Source organism: Carassius carassius, chromosome 23, assembly GCF_963082965.1.
Source record: "Carassius carassius chromosome 23, fCarCar2.1, whole genome shotgun sequence".
Classification (NCBI taxonomy): Eukaryota; Metazoa; Chordata; class Actinopteri; order Cypriniformes; family Cyprinidae; genus Carassius; species Carassius carassius.
Genome location: NC_081777.1, coordinates 3483642 through 3497440, shown reverse-complemented (window position 1 = coordinate 3497440; position 13799 = coordinate 3483642).

Below are 13799 nucleotides of genomic sequence, written 5' to 3'. Positions count from 1 at the left end.
TCGCGCCTTCTGCTCAGAAGCCCAGCAGACGAGCTGACATCGAGAAGGAGCCCGGGGCGAATGCTCGTGTTGGCCGCGATGAGTCTCGGCCACGAGTGGTTTGCACCAGCGCCCCCCCCTCTCGTTCCCGGCTGGATGGTATTTCCCTTTCGGATGAGCGTACTTCTCAAAGCCCGCCTCATTTCTTCCTGAGCTTCACGAAAAGGTGGCGAAGGCTTGGAACGCTTCATATTCAGCACGAACTCGTTCGTCTGTCTCACTAGCATTCTCCACACTGATGATGCTAAAAACAGGAACTACCACTCACTTCCGCCGGTGGAACAGGCGATAGCGACGCACCTTTGTCCGCCCTCTGCTGGACGGCGGCAAAAGCGGAGTTGCCATCTAAAGCCTCCTGTGTGACGCTGCGTCGGCACTACTAATGATGGCTGCTTCATCGAAACTCAGGTGTACGAGTTCCGCTGTGGCCGAGCTCTCACCCAAGCGCGCCGCTGTTTCAGTTCCAGGAATTGTGACTGTCTCAGCGTTTTCTACAATGCGCAAGCCTGCACAGTTGCCCGCTTGCCTGCACACAAAAGCCGTTATCACAACAGCTTCAGCAACGCAGCTCGAGACCACCGTTCTCGCTCTACTGGCCGTCGCCCCGCGCCTGGGGGACCGCGGCAGAGGATTACGGTGAGGCCGGGAGCCCCGAAGCCATCCTGGGAAAGCCATCTACGCATGCTGCATGACGCTGCGTCGGCACTACACACGATGGCTGCTTCATCGAAGCGCCGGTGTACGAGTTCCGCTGCGGCCGGGCTCTCACCTAAGCGCGCCGCTGTTTCAGTTTCCAGAGATTGTGACTGTTTCAGCGTTGTTTGCAATGCGCAAGCCTGTACGGTTGCCCGCTTGCCTGCACACGAAAACCGTTATCACGGCTACCCAGATATTTCCCGAAAAAGGTGTAATTTCTGGTGTCCCGGCCACGGCCGATGGTGCTATAAATGTAGTGACGATGCCCACTGCTCAGTGCCCATCTCCGCATATAAGCACAGCCCTTCACACAGGGCTCGCGCCTATAAAAGCGACTCAAGTCGATCACGCGCACTACATAGTAGACGTGCCCACTCCTCAGTGCCCACAATCACTATGTCACACGCGTCATGTGGTTTCTGTAAAAACGAAACCCGTGCACGTTCGTCCGGCCACGGCCGATGGTGCTATAAATGTAGTGACGATGCCCACTCCTCAGTGCCCATCTCCACATGTAAGCACAGCCCTGCACACAGGGCCTGCGCCCATAATGTCGACTCAAGTCGGTCGCGCACACTGCATAGTAAACGTGCCCACCCCTCAGTGCCCACAATTACTATGTCACACGCGTCATGTGGTTTCTGTAAAAACGAAACCCGTGCATGCTCGTCCGGCCACGGCCGATGGTGCTATAAATGCAGTGACGATGCCCACTACCCAGTGCCCATCTCCACATGTAAGCACAGGCCTGCACACAGGGCTAGCGCACATAAGATCGACACAGATCGGTCGAGCGCGCCGCATAGTAAACGTGCCCACTTCCCAGTGCCCACATACACTATGTCACATACGGCGCGGGGCTTCTGTAAAAACGAGGCCCGTGCACGTACATTCTGCACAGGCAGACAGCAAGTTGAAAGTGGTAAAAGTGCACACATGCAGCCCACGGTTACTCGCAGATATATCGAGTCCCACGGGACCCGCTCAGCCTCCCTCCAGTCGGTTAAGCGCCGGAACGGGGTCGAGGAAGAGCGATCTGCCCGCTGTGATCAGCGCGCTCCCCGCCTCAGATGCGCAGCACACTCGAGCGCCGCCGTTGCCCAGTCAACGGAGCGCGTTTCGCATCCAGCCCTTAGCCATTCATGCAGATGCATGGTCAGTGTTTCCAGGGGTTTCGGATTGGGTGACGGGGACGGGGGTCTCCGGCCCATACTGGATCTAAGACAGCTGAACAGGCATTGATGAAACGCAGTTTCAAAATGCTCACGACCAGGAAGCTCCTCGCGCAGATTCGCAGAGGGGACTGGTTCATGTCAATAGATCTGAAGGACGCGTATTTTCAAATACAGATAGCGTCAAACCACAGGCGATATTTGAGATTCGCCTTCGAGGGCCAGGCATACCAGTTTGCAGTCCTGCCATTCGGCTTGTCCGTAGCTCCTCGTACGTTTACGAGGTGCATGGATGCAGCGCTCGCTCCTCTTAGACTCAGAGGCATACGAGTGCTGAATTATTTGGACGACTGGCTGGTTCTGGCCCGATCATGAGCGGAGCTCATGGACCACAGAGCCGTTTTACTCGATCACCTCGAGAAGCTCGGCCTCAGTGTCGATTGGGTGAATAGTTCGCTGAACCCCAGTCAGACGATCCTGTTTCTGGGTATAGTTCTGAACTCGTGTTCCATGACGGCACGGCTGTCACCACAGCGCGCGATGGGCATTCAGCGTGCAGCGAGTTCTTTCCGCTGTGGCGCGACTGTGTCGCTCAAACACTGTCAAAAGATGCTGGGTTTCATGGCCTCAGCATATCCGGTTCTGCTGCTGGGCCTGCTCTGCATGCGCCCCCTGCAGTTCTGGCTGAAGGCTCGGGTGCCGCGCAGAGCGTGGGCGTCTGGCCGGCTGCATTTCAAGGTCGATCAGAGCTGTGTTGCTGCTCTAGCACCTTGGACAGCGAACGGCTGGTACCGATCAGGTGTAAGCCTGGGGACTTCCCCGAGTGTGAAAATGGTGTCGACGGACGCCTCCACTTCGGGATGGGGAGCGCTGCTCGAAGGCAGACCGTCCTTTGGCCTATGGTCAGAACGGGAAAAGCTCCATCATATCAACTGCCTGGAAATGCTGGCAGTGGAGAACGCGCTGACGCGCTTTTGTCCCCATATCAAGGATCACCACGTCATAGTCCGTTCGGACAACATGTCCGTGGTGTCCTACATAAATCGCCAGGTCGGTCTCGGGTCCCGAAACCTGTGCAGGCTGACGGAACGCCTCCTGATTTGGGCTCAGCGCAACGTGCGCTTGCTGAGACCAGTGCATGTGCCTGGACTGCAGAATCTGGGTCCAGACAGGCTGTCCAGAGGCAATGTTCCTACGGGCGAATGGTCTCTACACCCGCAAACAGTCCGGCTGTTGTGGGAGAGATTTGGCATGGCGGAGGTGGACCTCTTTGCGTCCCACGAAAACGCTCACTGCCCCGCGTTCTTTTCCAAGAACGAAAGTGCGCTGTCACGGAGATGGCCGTGCTGCCCGCTTTATGCGTTCCCTCCCGTCTCCCTCCTTCCGCAGGTGATAGAACGGGTGAGAGAAACGAGATGTTCAATACTGCTTGTAGCACCTCTTTGGAAGAACCAACCATGGTTCCCAGATTTGATGCAGTTAGCAGATGTCGCCCCGTGGCCGGTACCGTTGAGGAGAGACCTCCTCTCGCAGGCCAGGGGCTCGATTTGGCACCCTCAACCGGAGTTGTGGTCCCTCTATGTATGGGCACTCAATGGTTACCCGCTGATCTCGCAGTGGGAGTGCTAAATACCATCACTCAGGCTAGAGCTCCGTCGACACGACGTCTGTATGCCTCGAAGTGGTCGGTGTTCTCCAGCTGGTGCACAGCTCGAGGTTATTCACCCCTTAGTTGTGAGGTGACGGAGGTCCTCTCCTTCCTTCAGGAGCTGTTGGATAAGGGCAGAGCCCCATCCACGCTCAAAGTTTATGTGGCTGCCATCGCGGCGTTTTCTGAAACGGCGTCCGGTCAGTCAATAGGAAGGAATGATTTAGTCATCCGGTTCCTCAGAGGAGCTAGGAGGCTGAATCCTCCCAGACCTCCGTCAGTCCCTATGTGGGACCTCGCGGCGGTTTTGGAGGCCTTGAAAGGTCCCCCTTTCAAGCCTATCCAATCGATTAGCCTTCAGCATCTGTCGTTCAAGACAGTATTCTTGTTGGCTCTTGCTTCTGTGAAGCGTGTGGGTGATTTGCACGCGCTCTCGGTGAGCCAGTCGTGCTTGCAGTTTGGGCCCAATGACTCAAGAGTCATACTCAAACCTAGGCACGGTTATGTGCCGAAATCCCTCAACACACCGTTTCGGGCTCAGGTTATTGCCCTGTCTGCCCTGCCGGTGTCAGGGGAGGATGGAGACTCGAGTCTTCTTTGCCCTGTCAGGGTTTTAAGAGCTTATGTGTCTCGCTCTGCGGCTTTCTGCAGACGGAGCAGCTATTTGTCTCGTTCGGTGGGCGTTCCAAGGGAATGGCTGTTTCGAGACAGACTCTATCCAGATGGATAGTTGACGCCATAGCGTTAGCTTACGCTTCCAGGGGCCTTCAGTGCCCGTTGGGCGTCAGAGCACACTCCACAAGAGGCATCGCCTCGTCGTGGGCGTGGTCTACTGGGATCTCCTTGCAGGATATATGTATGGCGGCAGGTTGGGCCTCGCCGTCTACATTTATCAGGTTCTATAACCTGGAGGTTCCCGCCTTGCAAGCAAGGCTGCTGTCGGTATAGGCGAATCAGGGCCCTGAGGGGAATTCTGAGTTCACGAGCGCTATGCGCTGCCGACTGTTATATGGGCAGTATTGCGTAAGACCCGCATTGCCACATTGGTCAGGCCTTGCCTCGGCTGAGTGACGTCATATTGCCGCATCTACGGATGCTGCTAGATATGGGACGGAGGGCTTTTTCCCTTTTCTGTCCTGGACTCTCTGTGAGTCCCTCAGGTGACTGTGCACTGTAAATCCTGGGCGTTGCTTCAGGTTTATTGGTGTGTGATCCCTGCGCGCACGGCGTTTTACATTGGGTTCCCGTAGCGTCTTAGCTAAGACGCAGTACGAGAGAGCTCTCATAAGAGAACGTACTCGGTTACTAAACGTAACCTCGGTTCTCTCTAGAAGAGCGAACGAGTACTGCGTTCTCTGCCGTGCGCACGATTCACTCTGGTTCGCTTCGGCGATGAAATAAATCAGGTGAGTCAGCCTTTTCGAGCTCCTTTTATAGGTTGGGCCACACCCGTTTCGGCGGGAAGTGGCAAGAAGGGCGCGAAGCGCCCTTATTGGTCTGATGTTGCATCAGCCCGCGCTCGATAGGCTGTGCAGTTGCCGCAGAACAAGCCAATGAGCGAACGAGCCGTCTCGCCTATGGCTGTGTACTGCTGCAAATGCGCTTTACAAAAATACAAAATTAAGGATAATTTTTTGCTTCAGTATTTCGTGAAAAGAGACTTTTCCCGTAGCGTCTTAGCTAAGACGCAGTACTCGTTCGCTCTTCTAGAGAGAACCGAGGTTACGTTTAGTAACCGAGTACGTTTTCAAAATAAAAGAATTCAAAATACAAACTTGACTCGAAACAGACTTAAACAGCATTTTAACAGCATAAACAGAAAAACAACTCACCGACAGCAGGTTACACAATTAAAAACTAGACAAAGAACAAAGGCAACAAAAAGGCTAGTTATATCAAACAATAAGGGTCACATAACATTAACCAACCAATGAGAATCAAGACACATGACTAGGACAACCAATAAGAATGTCACATGAGCCAAGGAACCAATCAGAACATACCACACAGACAAGTGCAGCATGTGATATGTTCACGAGGGGCAAGAACCACATGACAAACCAGGAAATTAAACTAAGAGCATGTATAAAGCAAAATACATTAAAACCAACAATACTCAAACAAACCTTGACATAAACCCCCCCCGCCCCAAACACACACTAAGTGGCTCCAGAAGCCCTAACAAACCACCAAACAAAACCCAAAGAGTCCAGGAGTGTGGTGATGCAGTGGTGACCAAGGGTGCAAGATAGGGGGCCAGGCCTGTAAAAGGGAACAGGACTGAGATCATGGAGCAGAGGCATGCTTGAACCTGGTGAGCCTGGTGATCCTGGGTGAACCTGGTGAATCTGGTGAGCCTGGGCCATGTATCAGAGGTTGGCATGGATCATGAAACAGTGGCAGACCATGAAGTAGTGGACCAGGAGACCACCAGCTCAGAGCCGGCGAAGCAGGAATCCAAGGTGGACCAGGAGCCGTCAGAACTGTTCACCACCTCAGTGGTGCCGATGGTGCAGGGAACCACCAAGGCGGATCAGGTGGGACTGGAATACAGAGCATAGAGAGGTTAACAACAGTCTCCTTCGCCATAACAGAACAGACTGTGAGTTCATGAATGGCCTCCTTGGCCATGACAGGACAGACTGTGCGTTCTTGAACAGCCTCCATGGCCATGACAGTACAGACTGTGTTACGACCAGCTCAAGCCATAACACAAAAGAGGGATCAAACGGAAATGTTCATTCAAAAATAAGATTTATTGAGTTAAACATATAACAAACAGTAACAATAATAATAATAATAAACAAAAGTCTAGGGTTAAGGGAAAACAAAAGATTGACAACATGTGTAAGCAAAACACAATGAGCCACTCATGAGGAGAGTATCCCCATGGAGTGCCTGCTCTAAACAAGACACAACACTCTTTTATACACAACTGATTATCAATTAGGATGAGGAAGACCAATCAGGAACTCCCACGTCCAGGACCAATGGGATCAGGAGACTCAGGGACGTCACACCTCCCAATCCAAAAGGAGGTTCTCTAAAGAACCGACAAAAGAAAACAGAAATAACAAAAAATAGAACTGATGCAAAATAAGCATTTAATGTGAATATCCAACACTTAATACTCATCTCAATAAATCCCACTCCATTTCGCTCCCGGAATCCTGGGCCCTAGGATATCAGAGAGAGATAAAAGAGAAAGAAAAGAGAGAGAAGAAGAGTACCGGACACTACTAGGACAGTCTACATACGCGAGAGAGCATCCGCAATTATGTTATCCTTGCCACGTATGTGCTTAATCTGTAAGTGGAAAGGTTGAAGAATAAGGCTCCATCTCATTATTCTCTGATTCTTACCGCGCATGCGATCTAAGAAAGTCAACGGATTGTGGTCGGTGTATACTGTAATCAGACCACATACAGAGCTCAAATAGACCTCAAAATGTTGAACGGCTAAAATAAGGGCTAACGCTTCTTTTTCCACTGTAGAGTACACTTGTTGGTGACGATTGAACTTTTTTGAAAAGTAACTGACTGGATGTTCGATTGCGTTAGAATCCTCCTGTAGAAGAACAGCACCAGCACCATAAGCGCTTGCATCAACAGCAAGTAAAAAAAGGGTTTTCAAAATTAGGAGTAGCCAACACCGGAGCATTTGCCAATAAGGATTTGGCGTTCTCAAAGGAACACTGACATTGTTCTGACCACTGAAATGGTCTCTTAGGGCTTAACAAATCAGTCAGAGGGGCAACTACACTTGCAAAATTATGACAAAACCCCCTGTAGTAACCCACCATCCCAAGGAATCGTCGTAACTCACGAAGGGTAGTTGGTTTGGGAAAACTACAGATTGAATTCACTTTAGCGTGAATCGGCTTCACACAACCCCTGCCCACTACCTTTCCTAAGTACGTCACAGTAGCCTTTCCGAATTCGCACTTGGCAAGGTTGACAGTCAAGTTGGCTTTAGCTAGACGCACAAAAAGCTCTCTAATTTGATCAAGGTGTTCCGACCAAGAAGAACTGTATAAAACAACATCGTCTAGATAAGCCTCACAACCGGTCATCCCAGACAACACTCGATTTATTAACCGCTGAAATGTAGCAGGAGCGTTTCGAACGCCAAAAGGCATGACTGTGTACTGCAGAAACCTATCAGGTGTTACAAAAGCAGATAGTTCTTTAGCACGGGATGTTAATGGCACTTGCCAATAACCTTTCAGGAGATCGAATTTACTCACAAATTGTGCGGAGCCAACACGGTCAACGCAGTCATCAATTCTTGGTAGAGGGTAACAGTCTGGTTTTGTCAAAGAATTGAGCTTCCTGTAATCCGTGCAAAAACGATATGAACTATCAGGTTTACTCACTAAAATACATGGGGAGCTCCAAGAGCTAAAACTGGGTTCCGCCAAGTTATGATCAAGCAAATAATCCACCTCTCTCTGAAGTAACTTCCTTTTGATAGGGTTGACACGGTATGCATGTTGTTTCACTGGCTGAGCCGTGCCCACATCAATATCATGCTCAACGACAGAAGTTCGAGTCGGAATATCAGAAAAGAGAGAGTGAAACGAGCTTACCACCTCAATTATATCAGCCTTCTCTGACTCAGACAGATGAGACAAGTGGTGAGCCAAGTTAACAAGAATCTCAGAATTATTTAACCGGCCTTCTACTTCTCCTCGAGAGGGACCTTTCACCTCTTCTAGATGGTCTTCCGCCTCTATAGATGTTTCCGAAACACTTGTTTCTGCGGTCTCAGTAGCTGTCACAACATCAACAAAAAGAGAAGGAACAGGAGTCACATAAGATTTTAGTAAATTAACATGACACACCTGTATTTTCTTTCGACGATCGGGTGTATTTAATAAATAGTTGTTATTTGGAAAACACTTCGCGATCGTATACGGTCCAGCAAACCTAGCCTGAAAAGGAGTAGTCAACACAGGTAACAATGCCAGCACTTGGTCACCTGCTTGAAATTGTCTGGACTTGACTTTACGATCGAACAACCTCTGCATCTTTCCCTGAGATTTGGCTAACTTCCGTAGAGCAATAGCTCTAGCTTCATACAGTCGGTAACGGAAACTACTTACATAGTCTAAGACATTCTCAGGAGAATCAAAATTCGTCCACTCATCTGCTAAGACAGCAATAGGGCCCCTAACAGTGTGTCCAAACACCAACTCATTAGGGCTAAACCCTATGCTCTCCTGCACCACCTCACGAATGGCGAGCAACATCCATGGTAGACCTTCCTCCCAGTCACAGTCAAGCTCAACGCAATACGACCTCAAAAGTGACTTAAGAGTCTGATGGAACCTCTCCAAACATCCTTGACTCTGCGGGTGATAGGCACTTGAGATATTATGCTTAACTTTAAGTTGTCGCATGACCTTAGAAAAGTTTCGGGACATGAAATTTGAACCCTGGTCAGACTGAATAGTTTCCGGAATGCCAAAAATTGACATGAAGCTTGTTAAAGCTTTTAAAATAGCTTTGGAAGTAATGGATCTCAGAGGATAAGCTGCAGGGTAACGTGTAGTCTGACACATTACGGTAAGTAAATATGCATGTCCAGCCTTAGATCGCGGTAACGGACCAACGCAATCAATAATCAAGTGTGCAAAAGGTGTTGTAACTGCAGCAATAGGTTGTAAAGGAGCTAATGGAACCTTTTGATTTGGCTTCCCTGTCATTTGACAAGTATGACATGCACGTATATAATTAATCACATCTCGCTTACACCTAGGCCAATAAAATTTTCGTAAGAGTCTATCATAGGTCTTTCGTACCCCCATATGTCCAGTCATGCTCTGATGTGATAGTTTTAAGAGGTCTTGACGGAAATCAAGTGGAAGCACAATTTGGATCCTAGGATCGAGTGAAAAGTCAAAGCTCATAGGTTGTTGTCTATATAGCAAACCATCTTGAAAAAAATAGAAGGGAGATGAAGTCTTGTCTTGTTCACGAGCTAAAGAGAACAATTCTCGAAGAGTATCATCTGCCTGCTGTGCTTTGATAAGATCATCTCGAGTCACACTAAAGAGCGGAGATAAAGAACAAGATGTGTTAACAGGGTCATCACAGATAAATGGACATTCTGACAGAAGATTAGACTTATGGTCATCAACAGCATGTGGATCATAGATCACATTTTCCACATCTGTGCACACAGTACTTAATTCTGGCTGAGAGGAATTTTCAGATACGATAAAAGTATCACAGAGAATATTTTCAGTTTCATCTGGCAGATTTTTCTTAGCCATTGCTCGAGTTATGGCACATGCAGGGTATAAATTCGGACAGTCAGAAGATCCATCTAATTTATCAACAGCAGAAGCTACTATAGGTGGAACCCCAGTGTCTGACTTTTCCCAAACATTTCCCCCGGCTAAATCATTGCCAAGGATGAAAGTGACACCTGAGACAGGAAGCATAGCACGAACTCCAACTATCACCTCACCTGACACAAGTTTAGAATCAAGATATATGCGGTGTAGTGGAACTTCCATAAACGCCATCTCAAGTCCTCTAACCAGTACATGTGTTCCTGTATCAGTACGTTCAGACAAGGGCAAAAGTCCTTCCAACAAAAAAGATTGCCCCGCCCCAGTATCTCGTAGGATGCGTACAGGTACAGTCTCATCCGAATTGGGCAAAGACACGGTCCCTTCGGTGATAAATGGTGCAAAATCAACACTATGTTTAACACTCTCCATCTCAGTGATATCTACTTGTTCAATCTGTTTGTTAACTCGAGCAGGAGTATGATTCACATTTGATGTAGAAATTAAACCAACAGGTTTAACACCTTTCTCTTTCTTTTTGAGAGCAATACAGTCTGAGATTTTATGTCCTGGCTTCTTACAATAAAAACAGACCATCACACCTTTCATACGTGTAACGGAAGTATTATCAGGAAAATTTGACACCGCATTCTGGTGTGAAACCATCTTTTTAGGTTTAACAGAAACGCTCAACTTAGATCTACTTGAATCATTAAAATGATTAACAGCAATTTGATGAGTAAGAACAAATTCATCTGCCATAAGAGCAGCATCTGACATTTTACTGACTTTATGCTCATTGAGATACATAGCAACAGCATTTGGAACACAGTTTTTGAATTCCTCTAAAAGAATCAATTCTCTAAGCTGTTCTTTGGTGGTCACTTTTACTGAAGTACACCAGCGGTCAAACAAATTTTCCTTTTCTCTGGCAAACTCAAGATATGAACAGTTTTCAACCCTAAAATGACTTCTAAATTTCTGGCGATATGCTTCAGGTGCCAGTTCATAAGCATGCAAAATAGCAGTCTTAACGATTTCATAATCACCACTTTGTTCCATAGTCAGCGCTGAATAAACTTCCTGAGCTCTTCCTACTAAAACACATTGCAACAGTAGGGTCCAAAATTCTTTTGGCCATTTCAAAGACTCAGCAACGCGCTCAAAATGTTGGAAATACTTCTCTACTTCTTTCTCTAAAAACAGTGGCACAAGTCTAATGTTTTTGTAAACATCAAAAACAGGTGCAGTAAACAAGGTTTCAACAGACGATGCGCGACGTGGAGTTTCAACTGTTTGGGCGTGCAATTCTAACTCCAATTTCCTCAACTGAAAATCTCTTTCCTCCCTTTCAGATTGCAACTCCAGTTTACGTAACTCAAGTTCCTGTTGTAACACTAATTTTCTCATTTCTAAATCACGTTCTTTCAGTGCACAAGCATCACGCTCAGCACGTAGTTTTTCCGCATCAACACTTAACTGTTTCTCTTGCAGAGACATCTCACTAAACTTCACATTTCGATCGGCAGCATCAAGAGGAGAGGTTAAAGACTCTTCAGGATCAATATCTTGAGCTCTTACCTCTAAAACGCCCCGCTCAACAAGTGCATTTTTCACAACTTTCAACAGTGTTTCTTTAAGCTTCTTATCATTACTCGTTACCTCCACATCAAAGTGCTCGGCAATCTGCAACAACTCATCCTTCGTACATCTTTCCAGTAGAATTTCCGAAGGAAATGAGAAGAAATCCTCAATTACCGACGACATATCTGTTAAAAGATGCAGCAGAGAAACACAATAGCAAAACAAAAACACGCGTGAGACGCCGCGCTAAACTAGAGCATTAGAACTACAAATCCCATCAGCCACTTCGCCCGGAATTGTCACACATACACGCTCTAGCTTCAACCCGCACCTTGGTTATGAGATAAATAAAGACTTACCGAAAGTCATCGCTCAAATTATCCTCATACTCAGCAGGCTTCAAATACGCAGAGATACAGAAAAACAACAAAGTGTTACCTTAAATGAAAAATGATAGACTCCAGATCCTAACTATAAACAACACTAACTAAACCTAACTAATCTTCAAAGGTGTACCGGACTCGGGGTGGTATTTAAACGCTAAACTCATGGACAATTGGCGTTTTACACCAAAAGCCTGAAGCGTACCCCCAACAGAGATTTAAAACCTCCGCCCAGAATAACCTTCAAAAATAAGAAAGGCAAAATAACAAAAAAAATAACAAACAGTGTCTCGATGGAAGGATTTTAACCCAGCTGAGAACACTAAATACATGAAGTCTACTCATTCCAAAAAGGTAAACACACTAAGGACATTAATGTATTTACTTACACATGCAGCAATCCCGGACGAGCGCCCAATTTTATGTTACGACCAGCTCAAGCCATAACACAAAAGAGGGATCAAACGGAAATGTTCATTCAAAAATAAGATTTATTGAGTTAAACATATAACAAACAGTAACAATAATAATAATAATAAACAAAAGTCTAGGGTTAAGGGAAAACAAAAGATTGACAACATGTGTAAGCAAAACACAATGAGCCACTCATGAGGAGAGTATCCCCATGGAGTGCCTGCTCTAAACAAGACACAACACTCTTTTATACACAACTGATTATCAATTAGGATGAGGAAGACCAATCAGGAACTCCCACGTCCAGGACCAATGGGATCAGGAGACTCAGGGACGTCACAACTGTGAGTTAATGAATGACCTCCTTTGTTGTGACAGGACATGCAGAGAATTCATTAGTGAAAGCTGCTACCTCAGAAGGTTCTGCAGTGGAAGCTGCCACCTCTGGAGGTTCTGCAGTGGACTCATGAACAAGAGAGGCCTCTGGGGAAGACTCGTGGACTTGTGTAACAATGCCCAAACATACAAGTAGCCCAAACATACAGGATGGATACCGCCATAATAGGAAGCACCAAGGATAGGGGAACAGTCTCTGTGATAGCCAGTGCTAAGGCCCTGGGAAAGCCAGCTTCTCTCACTGATAACAGAGGTGGGTTCATCACCAGCAATCAGTCCTTTTAGTCCTACTATAGCCCCACCCCCTAAAAAAGTCCTTAGGGGAAAACTGCATGATATTCCTGGCATGATAAGACTCTAGCGTGGCTACCATGGCATTGAGAGGCTCAGGCAAATTGACCATCTTGGCCAGGGCAATGCGGCCATCTTGTAATGAGGCTCTTGAGTGGTGGCCATCTTGTGAAGAGGCTCTTGAATGGCCAGCATGACATGAGCAAGCTTTGGCTTGGTAGGCATGAGGTGAGCAGACCCTGCAGTAGCAGGCATTACATGAGCAGACATGATGTTAGCATGCCCTGGCTTGGCAGATATGATGTTAGCAGGCCCTGGAGTAGCAGGCATGACATGAACAACTCCAGAGGTGACAGTTGGGGCATGGAGACACTCTGGTGTGGTGGATACTGTAGGATTGTTTGGTTCCTCATCCGTAATACCCACAGTAAAGAGGAACCGCTCAAACTAAGCGCAAAGTCCAGTGAGGGGTATGGCGAGGCATTAAATGAGAAATATTTTTGTTTAAACCAAAATGAAAAATGTCCTTGAGTGCTACATCATTAAAGTCCCCAAAATAGCACAGTCCACATAAGTCCTCCACAAACTCTTCAATGGAGCAGTAGTCTTGAAACAGTCCAAGGAGGGAAACTTCTGGGTTCATGGTAGCAGTCTAGCTTTCTGCAATGATTCCACTGGAGGTGAGCGTAGTGAACCTAAGTGCAGTTTTTTGAGCAGAGTGTAATCCAAAATAAAGTACAAACAGTACACTGGGTGGTTGAGTGGTTCCTCGTTTACAGTGGGGATTGTGGATGAGGAACCCAGCATTTTGGCCAGAATGCCAGGGTTACACCCCTACTCTTTTACAAGAAGTGCCATGCGGTGTTCAATGCCCACAG